Source organism: Heliangelus exortis, chromosome 3, assembly GCF_036169615.1.
Source record: "Heliangelus exortis chromosome 3, bHelExo1.hap1, whole genome shotgun sequence".
Classification (NCBI taxonomy): Eukaryota; Metazoa; Chordata; class Aves; order Apodiformes; family Trochilidae; genus Heliangelus; species Heliangelus exortis.
In genome coordinates, this window is record NC_092424.1 from 95,431,369 (window position 1) to 95,444,416 (window position 13,048).

The window sequence follows — 13,048 nt, forward strand, 5'->3', positions numbered from 1 at the left end:
AGCTCCTCTCTCCATGGTTCTACTGGTCCTGCTAGGAGCCTGATACAGCACAGATTTCCCACAGGGCCACAACCTCCTTCAGGCACCCACTTGCTTAAGCATGGGGTTCTCCCTGTCCTGCAGGTGGATATCTGGGCTACCATTAACCTCCATGGGCTGCAGCAGGAATAACCTGGAACATCTACTTGTCCTCCCTTTTCATTGAACTTCGTAATCAGAGTTGTTTCTTAGATATTTTCACTCCTCTCTCACAGAATTGCCATTGTCCATGTCCCCATCACACTCTTCTTAAATAAGTTACTACCACCAATAACTGGATTGGCTTTGGGCAGCATCTGGTGTCTCCTGGAGCTGGCTGGAACTGGTTATGTTGGACACAGGGACTGTGTTTAGCAGCTTCTCACAGAAACTATCCCTGTAGGTCCCTTCTGTTGAAACTTAAACCCAGTCCAGGCATTCACAAGTATTGGCTGCCAGGGTGCAGGCTCAAACCCAAACCAGGAGACTGCAGTGTCTATATGTTCTTCAAGAAAAGGAGGAGGAAAAAAGGATGTTAATGACAGATCCATGCCATAGCCCATTTTATTTCAAGGTTCTTCTAAAACATCATGAGTCATCTACCTGAACAATAAGTGAAGCAACCTAAGTAGAAGGTGCTTTGCCTCAGGCAAGTAGCTTGTTCTTAATCTAACCTTTTTCCTGGTTGCTATGGGGAAAATAGACAGCTAGCTCTAACACAGGTACTAAAAGAAAGAACAAGAAAGGAAAAGTGTAAAACCCTGCAGCCTATAGCTATTTGTCACACTGAGGGAACTGCCTCTTCACAAGGGGGCTTTAAAAGTTGAGACCTTAAAAGAAAATACTGCTTTGCAAACTTGTAATAGTGAATAGTGTAATTCTTTTTTTTTTCTTTTCTTTTTTTTTTTTTCTTTCATCCTTCCACCTCATTTGGCTTTTCCAATTTTATAAGCTGTTTGTGCAGAGCAATTTGTATTTGCCACAGGAATAGTTTGGGGGCTGCTAATTGCAAAGTGAACACTTTGGTGTGTATTGGAACATAATTGAAAAACAAAATTCTATGTGCCAAAACCAAAAAGTAAAGCTGAAGAATGGACATGTTCACGTTTATATTATCTCTTTTTTCTAAGCTGGTCTTTCCTCACCTTGTCTTGCCTTTCCAGATGTACTAGCTTTTGCAATTGCTACAGGGCTTTATTTTTTCTTTCAGATTTGTGATAAACCCTCAGCAAAAAGGCTTCAGAGACACAAGTTCATGCATTGTATAATCCCATATTTTCAGCAGTGGTAAGAATTGTCAGTACCTTTCTCCCACTCAAAGCACCAAATTTAGAATGTGACTATTACATAGAGGAAGTCACTTTATTCCCATTTTACAGATTTGATGCTACATATTTTCTGTTTATTTATGTCAGAGACTGAATTGTCAGGCAGCAGTATCACATGGATGTTTTCTCTCTTCTGCCGTCTAATTTGAGATTCTCAAAGAAAATCTTAATGGTTAAAATACACACATTTAATAAAAGATCTGAGAAAGGCGGGCAACAATGGGCTGTTGTGAGTTCTGGATGATGTGAACAAGTACCCAACAGGGAATTTGCATACTAGAATAGCTAATTAAATAGTGCTATAAATGAAACATACCGCAATGCGCTGAAAAAAGAATAACCAACGCTTTACATATAAACTCAGATTTTAGAAGACTTCAGATAACTTAGGTAATTGTAATTCTAAAAGGCATATAAACCTCATGGCAAAATACAGTTGAAAACCCATTTCAAAGAAATGAGAAGAGTATTCTGAAGCTTATCTCAGCCAGCTGTCTACTGTACCCATGGTGTTATCTGTGAGGATAACTTGTAAACTATCTTAATCAGAATTTATGTGCCATTAAGATGTACTGTAAGGCATTTAGTATTAAAGGTGGTTTGTTCTTATTTTTCAAAAATAAAAGGAGTTTACAAATAATTCATGGTTTGTACAGCAGAACATAGCCAGAGTTACATACTTTATAATACCATATATATCGTATAATACATATAACCAGAAATTTTCTGGCATTCTGTCACCTATCATAAAAAAGATTATGATCCTATTTCCAATAATGTCTCCCTTTTTTATATTTTGAGGTGATGGGGAAATGGAACAACTATTTTTTTTATTTTTATGATTGAGTATTTATCAAAATTTGAATATTTTTAAGAAATTGGAGCACTTGGGAATAACAGTCATGTCCTTCTTCCTTCAGGGAGGATCCCTTTGCAAGGAACTGCTAACACAAGCTGAAAACCTTTTTTCAACTCTTTGTTGCTGATCAACATGTTTTGCTACGATTTCCCTAACAAAGAGGTCGTAGGTAATGTCAGACTAATTGTCTCCCTTACTCTTCTAGTGGTTTTAGAGTGAGGATCTGAAACTAATATTTCTTTTATCGTTATAGAACTCTAGGTTCAACTGAGTTCTGTGAACTGAGCTGAAAAGCTATCTGCTTGCTGACATAAGTTGCTGTTACTTGCCTTTCCCTCTTTTCCTTCTTACCTTCTCTGTGTCATCCTGTGCTTTTGTCCATCACCACTTAACTTTTCCAAGTTTCTTGTAGATGAACGTCTCACCATGAATGATACACTTCTGTGAAATTCTGAGTAAGAGATATGCAGCTCATGTGCCTTTAAAAGTTTTCTAAGGTGCTAATTTTTGACAAATAGTCTGTCAGCAGTAACTTGTAAGGTACAATTTGTAACAACACACAATTTCAACCATTTTGTAGTAAACTAAAGAGTAAACGAAAATGATAGGAAGGTTGTGCTTGCTCAGGTGCACTGGCATGCTCTTTTTTCCATAAATAAGAAAATAAATTTATAAGATAGATTAGATTGATTGATTAGATAGATTGATAGATAGACAGACAGATAGATACGATGGTTTTTGGCTAGGAAATCTGGCCACATTTCTTTGCTGTGTGTCAATGGTGCTAAACAGGACTACTTTTCCTGTGTGGGTGCAAGCATTTTCCTTGTTTCTCGTATATTTCATAATGAAACTCATATTCAAATGGAGACAACAGAAAAGTCAAGAACTCAGATTATTAAGCTTATTCGTTGAGAAATTAAAATTCACTTATCAGATTTCGCGAGATTTGTTTTCACCCTGGATTAATTTTGCAGGTAGGATAATTCAAGGCAACTGAAAACTACACAATCAAAATATTTTTCTGCTGCATAATTCAAAAAGAGCTTTCTTACTAAATGTCCATAACACAAGAATATTGCAAAATATCAGAAAGCAAGGTTAGGAGTCATGAAAAGTATACTAATATCACAAGAAATATAAATACCTTCTGAGTGATGCAATTGTAACATATACTGAAATTTAGGTTCTTGGTTTTATTCTGTTTTTTGAGGCAAGATTATAGCCTGAAATGTAATTATTTATTTTATTGTATAATAAAATTCATTATTATTATTATTATTATTATTAAGTGTTTGATATCTGGAGGCTTACAAGCACAAGCACTCATTACCTAGATCATATTACTTTCCTAGTGTAGTGCTTCTGCAGTGATTAGTATTACCTGCATAAGATCCCAAACTTTTAATCATTGCTTGGTAAGTCACAAAAATCTTACTTAGATCTGCTTCATGGATGAAGCTTCTGAAGGTGAGATATGACTTTTCAATCCTTGCTAAAAAAACAAGCAACCAAACAAAAAAATCCCACAAAACAAAATCTTCTAGACTGTCCTTTATATCCTTAATATTCCTTTTACTGTAGGCAGAACTGTGTTGTTAAAAATTGTGCAAGTACCAGGATTATATATAAACTTTCATCCACTTTTCACATAATTGTGGTGGTATGAACATCTAGCTTAACACTGGGGAAAGATAAAGATTTTATAGTGTCTTGCATAATGATTTAAATTATAGTCCTGACTTGGAAGCATCTTGGATATCAATTACTGGGGCTCAGGCAATACTCAGAGATAAGTTTATTATACTTTTCCGTTGAGGATCAGGTCTTGGATGGCATAATTCCTGCTGGTGTCTACATAAAGTAACTTTGCTTTGATAATACAAAGATTTAAAAGTGAACACAGAACACATGTATGAATTTTTAACTGAACAGCAGTTTGAGCTTCTCTTTACTCCTTACTCATCTAAGCTTTCCCAGGCTTTTAATCCTCAAAGAGCTAAGAAGTTCAATTAAAGCCTAAATTACAGGTCTTGGCAAAAAAGCCGTATTGATTCCACTCCAGAAAACAACTCCTTATTTCCAGCAGTGACAGATGACAAGTTTTGTGAAAACAAAAATTAAAAGCTAAATAAATAAATAAAAAAAATTGTGATTATTTAATCTCTTCTCTGAAAAAATACAAAGAATATTCTTCCATTAGCCACTCTTGAGGCATGATGTCTGGGATGGATTCACAGTGCAGGAATCTATATAAAGTATATACTAGATAAAATTGCCTAAGACAATAATGCTGTATTAGGTGCCTTAAGGCCTCTTTCCTGGCTTCTATCTGCCTCTCTAATGGAGTGAAGATCCTTTGGGAGTCTTTAGTGAAATCTCTGAGCCACTGGTGGTGTCTCTGGTAACCCTATGCATATCAAATAGCACTGGATACCTATTAACCTAACTGAACTTAGCTCTAATGTAATTTTAAGTTCTTGCAGAGTGTCCAGACTGACCTCTCTGTACAACTTCCAGAAGTCTTCAGGTCTCACTGACACCTGTGTCACGGCTTTGAATGAAATTCTGTTTTTTTCAGTATCTTGGTTAATTTCATACAAGTATATACCACCGAAGACCACTGATGCATGAGCCAAGATGAGTGAGATGAGGCCAATGAATGTCTCAGGTTTTACAATGATTAATGATAATTTGATGTCTAGTCACTTTTAGACACACAAATTTAAATGTCTCCAGAAAGAATTTAATCCCTCTGTTACACTCTCCAGGCTTCAAAATGAAGCAATATTGTATGCAGATAAAAGTTGATATTGTTAAAGCTAATCTAATAGCTCTTAATGGAGCTATGCAAAGTGGTAAACCACTTTGCCTGGTCTCTGTAATGCATCTGGCTGGGACTTCACATTCATTTGCTCCTTAGCAGTCCATATGGTGTTGTGGTTTTGATTTGGGACTAAAACAATGTTGACAACATACCAGCATTTCAGCTATTGCTCAGCAGTATTTATAGAGTTTCAATAGTGTAGTTGGAAGTAGTTCAAAGCTGTCACAAGGAGGACAGTGAGCCTGAGCTGACCAAATGGATATTCCATTCCATTCCACTCTGTTATTCTGTTCCATCCCATTCTGTTCCACTCCCTAATATCATACTAAGCAAGAAACAAAGAGAGAAGGAGTCTTCTGTGGATGGTAGCCACTCCTGGGAGATTGGCTTGTCATCAGTCTACTCAGAGGATGGACATGATTGCTGTTGGATCACCTAGGTGTTTTTTCCTTTCTTATTCATTTATTAATCTTTATCTTAACCTTCAAGAGGGTTTTTTTGGCTTTTTTTTTTCCCTATTGTCTCCCTTATCACACAGGTATGAGGACACTCTCCAAGTGAACACCTATGTGGTGTGTAGCTTCTAGTTGAGGTTTGCCTATCAAAATTACATACTGAAGATACAATATCTGTATTCTTCACCAGGAAAAAGAACAAAGATTTGTGGAAAACTGGCAGGCTACCCTACTGACAACACCATGCAAGGAAAACCTCATTTCTTTCATGCCAATACCTTGTCTCCATTGTCCAGGTCTGAAACAGCAAATGCTTAGGTATCTGTATTTGGCCATCTCACTATGATGTTCATTAATAAGTCAACAGAACCTAGGGAGAAATTTCTCTCACTCTAAACCAGTATTTTTTTTCCAAAGATCAGTTGCTTAAACACTGAGGGGTTTTTTGCTCTTTCAGGATATTCAGGATGTATATGGGGCTGTAGATGTGACATACACTTTGCAGGAGATCCATACCATTCTACAACAGTGACTGGAGCCCAAAGGAAAATACTCCACTAATAAAACAAACCATATAGTACACCAGATGCTTTAGTCCAGGTCACCGAGTTCTGGGTGAGTCCCAGTATATATATATATATATATATATTTATATATGATGTATCTGTAGGCCTGTATCCATAGAAATCCAAATGCAGGAATCTTGGATACTGAATCTTATTTATTCCTGATGCTCTTTTCCATCACATTAGGCATATATTCTCTTCTGCTCATACTGGAAATTTTCATAGGTAGAGACCATCTTTGTAATGTATACTTTAACTGGACCAGAGAAGCTGGTAGTATTTAGACTCTTGGGGATTACATTAAGGTTTATGCACCACATGTTTGAGGATCAAATGATCTAGATTTTGTCTTTTTTTCTTTTTTCCTCTCAACAAAATAGTTCTAGTACCATAATTATAATAGTGATACTAGATTCCATGCCTCATATACACTGCCTTTCAGAGCAGCGTCATAAACTACTAGTGGTTTGTTCCTTAAGCTGTAATGAGTGAACAGAGGGAAAATTCATTCATCCATTGATTTTCACAGGGTAACATCAAGCAGAGATTAATATCAGGATCATATTTTAACTCATCTGTGGCTACTGTAAGGAATAAATGCATAAATGAACAAAAATTTGTCTTAACACCAGACAGCCTTTTGTTTTCTTGTTTGTTTTTATAACTGTGTAGGTGTTGTGGTATCTAGCTGAGCAGATATTCACTCTCAGACTGAAAGTGCCAGTTAGTTCTAGATATTTGTTTTCATAATTTGTATAGGAGGAGGAAATACACTGTACCAATAGTAATACAAATAATGAACATGGGAAGCTTCGTTGTTCTATTGAACATAAATATTTTTAACAAATAACAACAGCTTCAGTTAACATTGAATTATAATGCCACAGATGGAAAAGACTGCATAAATCATACTAGAAGTTCAGCTAGGGGGGCTTTTTCAGAAAGAAAGCTTTTTCAAAGAAAGTTTAACTTCAAAATTAGATCTGTTTGCTATGGGACTCACCTGGCTGAGTATTGGAAGCATCCAGGGGTGGTTATCCCAAAGGTTTTCTGAGCAACCTGCTCCAGGGTTTCAGGACACTCATAGTGAAGAGCTTCTTCCTTGTGCCCAGATGCAATTTCCCTCAGTGCAACTTGCAATCCTTTATTGAAACTTGGGATCAGGGCACCGTGTTCTTTCATCCTGCACATATTTTCACCCACACCTTTCCCCTAAGAAGAGTCTGGTTCTATCTGCTGTATAATCTCCCTTCACAGGGGGAAAAAGGTAGAAAGAGATTTGCCTGCATTAGGAGGTGGTGGTCTATGAACCAGCTACTCAAAAAGAAACTCAGACACTGTGAAGCATCATTTAATCAGCTGTCTATTAAAGAGAGAACAGCTGTTGCTCCAAGTATGAACTGGGATATACTGTTTAGATCTTCTAGAACGGTTGTGCATGAAAAAAGAAAGATTAAATTTGAGAGTTGCACACTTACTATGTCCATTCTGAGACCTTTATTCTTGTTTTTTTTCACTTCAGTGAGTCAATATTTTTAGCAAACACTATCTTTTAATTTTCTTCTGGCAGGAAAATTTCAGAGTCTGAAGGGAATCAATTTAAACTGAGATTTTTATATATATCAAAGCATAAATAGTATACAAAATCCAGTGATTTTGTCATTAAAGTATATGTTCTTCTAAGGAAGAAATATGAACTACTGCAAGGCCTTCCTGATTTGTCATTATATCTGCTTAACATATACTGGTTTTATCCTTAATAGCATACTAAATATGGAAGTGATCAAATACCGTGCTGATGAAAATCAGCCTAAAAATTTGTTCTAGCTTGTAAAAGTGATTTGCCAAAGCATGTAAATACCAAAAGAAACTAACATGGCTTTCTATTCACAATTACCTATAATTAGATTTATATTCATAAACATATGTGCAATAGCAATTACAGTAACTTCAAGAATTCTCAGTATATTATGAAAAAAAATCTCTATTATTTAAATAGAAAACTTCAATGAATTCTTTGGGAAGAATATACCTTTTGTGTTTTCATTGATTTGGTTTTGGTTTTTTGGAGGGAGGCAGCATTCCATATTAATGTACAGAATGCAAAATAGAATTGTCAGTTATCCTTAGGAAAGTTGTAGCCCTGGGATAACCTAGCACAATAAGTTGGGAGGCTGAATACAAGTGAAACCGGATGGAAAACCTGTCTGCTTTGTCTCTCAAGGCCTTTGATCAAATTTCTTTTACCAGTATAATCAGCTGAAGTCCTAAGAGATATAAAGTTATTAAACACATATATCTATGCAGTGCCAAATTGGTGAGCAGTATGCATTGTTTTACCACCTAATTTTCTGATCCTTTTACTCATTTTATATATCATTGGGAATCTGGCCACCAGAGAACAAAACATGAGTTTATAGCCAGGAGACCTAGGAATTACATCTCAGTTTTACATTCCCTTAACTTTCTCTCAACTCAATTTAGAGAAAAATATTTTCCAAGGTTTGTTTAAGATTACAGAGAGGAGCCTAATGGGATTTTTGAAGTTCATAGACAACTAAATCCAATTAACCTTTATCTGAAGTGCCTTTAGGCCTTTCTGAAAATTCTAGCCCAAGAAAATACTCAAACTGGAAATATTACAGCAACATGTGCAAATTTTGACAGAGAAAAACAAAGGTAAATTTGAAATCCTCTTTTTATCATGCAAAATATATTGTGCATGAGGTTAATATTTTTTGCTTTTGACTTTTGTGTAGAAAAATATTTCAGTTTTGCAACTACTCTTATCCCTATCCTTCATCATTCTTGCTCTACGCTGCAATTATTGATCAACCGGATTTTTTACTAGTGTTGAAATACTAACACGGTGTTTATTCATATTGATAATATGAAATTAAACCCATCTATTTCTTCTGATATATACCTTCTGTTTCTATGAATCATAGAGCAGCCACTAATATTTCAATCTGTAACCTTTTCTTTTTCAGTACATTTCCTTACAATGGCTTTTGCTATAGCAATTTGGTATAGAAATTTTTGGTCTTACAATATTTTGATGTTATTAAGCATTTTTATTTGATTAGCTTCCTAAAATCATGTGTATGGCTGGTTTATACCATACCATACCATACCATACCATACCATACCATACCATACCATACCATACCATACCATACCATACCATACCATACCATACCATACAAATTAATGCTTCCATATGCTGCCCATAAACTATGAAGAACTCAAGTACGGAAGGTGGGAACACAGCTGAATTGGTGATGAATCAGAATAAAACTCAATAAAGCTATGGACATTAGTAAAATGACCATGAACCAAAATTCTCCCTTTGAAAAGGAGAAAGTACCTTTAATGCTGTCTGGTACCTTCAAGCTAATCACAAGTGGAAACAGAAATCAGGTAGAGACCATGTTTAGCTCTGTATGTGTGTCTGCATATAAATCATAGAATGGTTTGGGTTGGAAGGGACCTCTAAAGGTCATCCAGTCCAACCCCCTGCAGTAAGCAGGGACACCCTCAACTAGATCAGGTTGCTCAGAGCCTTGTCAAGCCTTACACTGAATATCTCCAAGGATGAGGCCACAACTACCTCCTTGGGCAACCTGTTCCATTATTCCACTACCCTCATGATAAAGAACTTGTCCCTAACATCCAATCTAAATCTCCTCTTTTCTAATTTAAACCATTGCCCCTCATCTAATCACTCTGGGCCTTTATAAGCAGTCCCTTTCCAGACTTCTCCAGCCCCTTCAGGTAATGGAAGGTCACTATTAGGTCTCCCTGGAGCCTCCTCTTCTGCAGGCTGAACAACTCCAGCTCCCTCAGCCTTTGAGGTGTTCCAGCCCCCTGATCATTGTCATGGGCTTCCTCTGGACTTGCTCCATCAGGTCCATGTCCTTACTGTATTGAGGGTTCCAGAGCTGGATGCAGTGCTCCAGGTGAGGTCTTACCAGAGCAGGGTAAAGAGGCCGAATCACCTCCCTAGATCTGCTGGCCATTCTTCTTTTGGTGCAGCCCAGGATGCAGTTGGCCTTCTAGGTTGCCCTTTTCCACAGAGCTGCTTTCTATCACCTCATTCCCAAGCCTGTATTGGTAGTGTGGATTGTTCTGACACAGGTGTAGGACCCTACACTTGGTCTTGTTGAACCTCATGAGATTCACCTGGGCCCGCCTCTCCCATTTGTTCAGGTGTTTGTGGATGACATCCCGTCCCTCTGGCTCATTGACAGCACCATTCACTTTGCTGTCATCTGCAAACTTGTTGATGGTGCATTCAATCCTTTTGTCTATATTGGTGATAAAAATATTAAACAGTACAGATCCCACTATAGGCCCATAGTGGATACCACCTGTCACTGATCTCCATCTGGAATTAGTCATTGACCACTACCCTCTGGATGTGACTATCCAGCCAATTTCTTATCCACTGAACAGTCCACCCATCAAATCCATATTTCTCTAACTCGGTGAGTAGGATGTTGTGGCATCAAAGGCCTTCCAGAAGTTTGGATAGATCACATCCATATGTCTTCCCTTGTCCACCGCCACTGGCTTTTTCAGGCAGGATTTGCTCTTACTCAAACCATGCTGGCTGTCTTTGATCAACTCCCTCTCCTCCATGTGCCTTGTCACATCTAGAAAATCTGCTCCATGATTTTCCCAGGTACAGAGGTGAGGCTGACAGTTCAGTAGTTCTCAGAGTACTCCTTTCTACCTTTTTAAAAGCAGGTGTGATGTGTCCCTTCTTTCTTAGGGACTTCACCTGACTTCCAGTACTTTTCAAATATTATGGAGAATACACTCATACACTTCTTTTTGTCCTTACTGTGTCAAAACCACTCAAAGCTGGTGATGTTAGAACTAATGTCTGAATTAATTCTGTTTACCAAAAAAGATTCAGACTTCTAAAGTACTCACACAAATGTACTAGCATTGTATTAATCCTCTTTTATCATTATACAAGTCTTTACTATCTGCACATCAGCAGCAATTTTTATATTTACTTCCATGTCATTGATGACAACATTGGGTAGAATCAAGACTAAACCAGTTCTCTTGAAAATCTCCCTTTTTCTGACTTCACATGTTGTCATTCACAGTTATATTGGATATGATAATCTATTCTTAAATACAGCATATAGTGTTAATGCTATACCATAATGCCATGTTTTACCAACTCAGTGTTTTTCAAATGTCTGACAAATTTAATTTCAGGCAAATTAATAAGTGCCAATCACATAGTCAGATTAAGTTATCAAGGTTTATTTTCCATTAAATCTCTTTTATTCTTCAGGTATTTATTAATTTCCTGTTCTATTGAGTACTACAGCACAAGTCTTTGTGTAGTCTGATTGTGTTGTCCTTGCTGAATATTGACAGTCATACACTACAGTGCTAATCTCTTCATATCTCTGGTGTTGAAAATTGACATCAGCAGAAATCATCCAAGTTAACTCTTTCACTATACTAAAAGTGTTTATCCTCTCCTGCTTACAAATTGTCTCCTACATACTTATGTGGCATTCAGGCTGTTTTTGACAAGAAAAATAAAATATGAGGGAGATGCTCTGCCTAGAATATTTATACAGTCCTAAGCTGATGTAACAGTGATCACAGTATCAGCTTTCAAAAGCTGATCAAAATTATACATTCAGCAAACCAAATTCAGCAAACGCAGTAGTACCCTGATGCAGTCTGTAAAATGTGTGGATTTAGTAATTTGGTAGTGTTTTGAACTCTTAGTATTTCCAACAGATTATACAGTAGGCATGAATTTTTCAGGTGCTTACAGATATTCACAGGAATTCAGTCTTTAAGAAAATTCTTATGGGAGTTTTGGTATTACGAAGTATTCAAGATAATAGACAATTTACAAAGCAGGCAAATGTAACCTTTTTTGACTTTTTTGACCTCTTTCTTCATGCCCTCTCAGCTAATGAATGCAAGTTCTGCTGTGTTTGGTAACTTAATGAACAAGTTTAGTGGCTGGATATCCATGCCCTTTTATTCTGTTCAGTTTGTCTCAGAAACAAAGATGCAGTGGGTTATGTCTGGAATTTTTGTCCTTTTGTGCTAACATAGTGCAGCTCCCTGATCTTTCAGCATCTCCATTCTTCTGACTGAAGAATGATCTAGTCACACTTCAGAAAAGGTTATTAGCTACCAGTGTATTAACAGATTACCATTTTAATTAGATGCAAATACTAAATAAAAAGCTATAGCCAATAGGCAAGATATGCAGGTGGCTTTATATAATGTGTAAACCTATATCATTTTTTCAGGTATTACTAGAGAAAAAATCACGCCTATGTGATAGGAGTAAAAAGAGATAGGAAGGATGAAGATTTTGTCAATTACAGGCCACTTTTTCATTTATAGGAAAACAGGCCATTTTTTCATTTAGAGGAAAACAACCTGGTCATGTTTAAAGCATGTTTAATTTGGGCCTTTGTCTTTCAGTATCACTAGATAAGAATTTAAGTAACAGGATTTCTCTTATTCCTTATTTTTATTTAAATTCTTTCTATAATAACAGATATTTTGATATCAGACAGTGCTTTATATGTGCATAGCATTATTTATGGATGTATTTTTAATGTTCCTTATCATGTTTGTCTGTTAGTGATGGATTTCACCATATTTTTTCAGTCTAAGGCATGAAGTCAGGTAAATAACTAAACAAAACAGTCTTCAAGTAACTAGACATGAAGGGCAGAGAAGAGTAATGGCTTATAATATAATTTAATTTAGGGAGATATCAAAAAAGCACTTATATTCTAGAGCTCTTAATGAAAATGGTGCTTGTTAATACATTGATTCAGAAGATTCCTAGGGTTTCATATTAAATTATCTCTTTGTAAAGGCCATGTTAATTGCTGAAGCAATTCTGGTGATCTCAACACTGCCTGAAATCAGATGCAGTTGATAGTGTTTGAGGATGTATCACCTCCTGATCACCATAATGCAAACAGGAG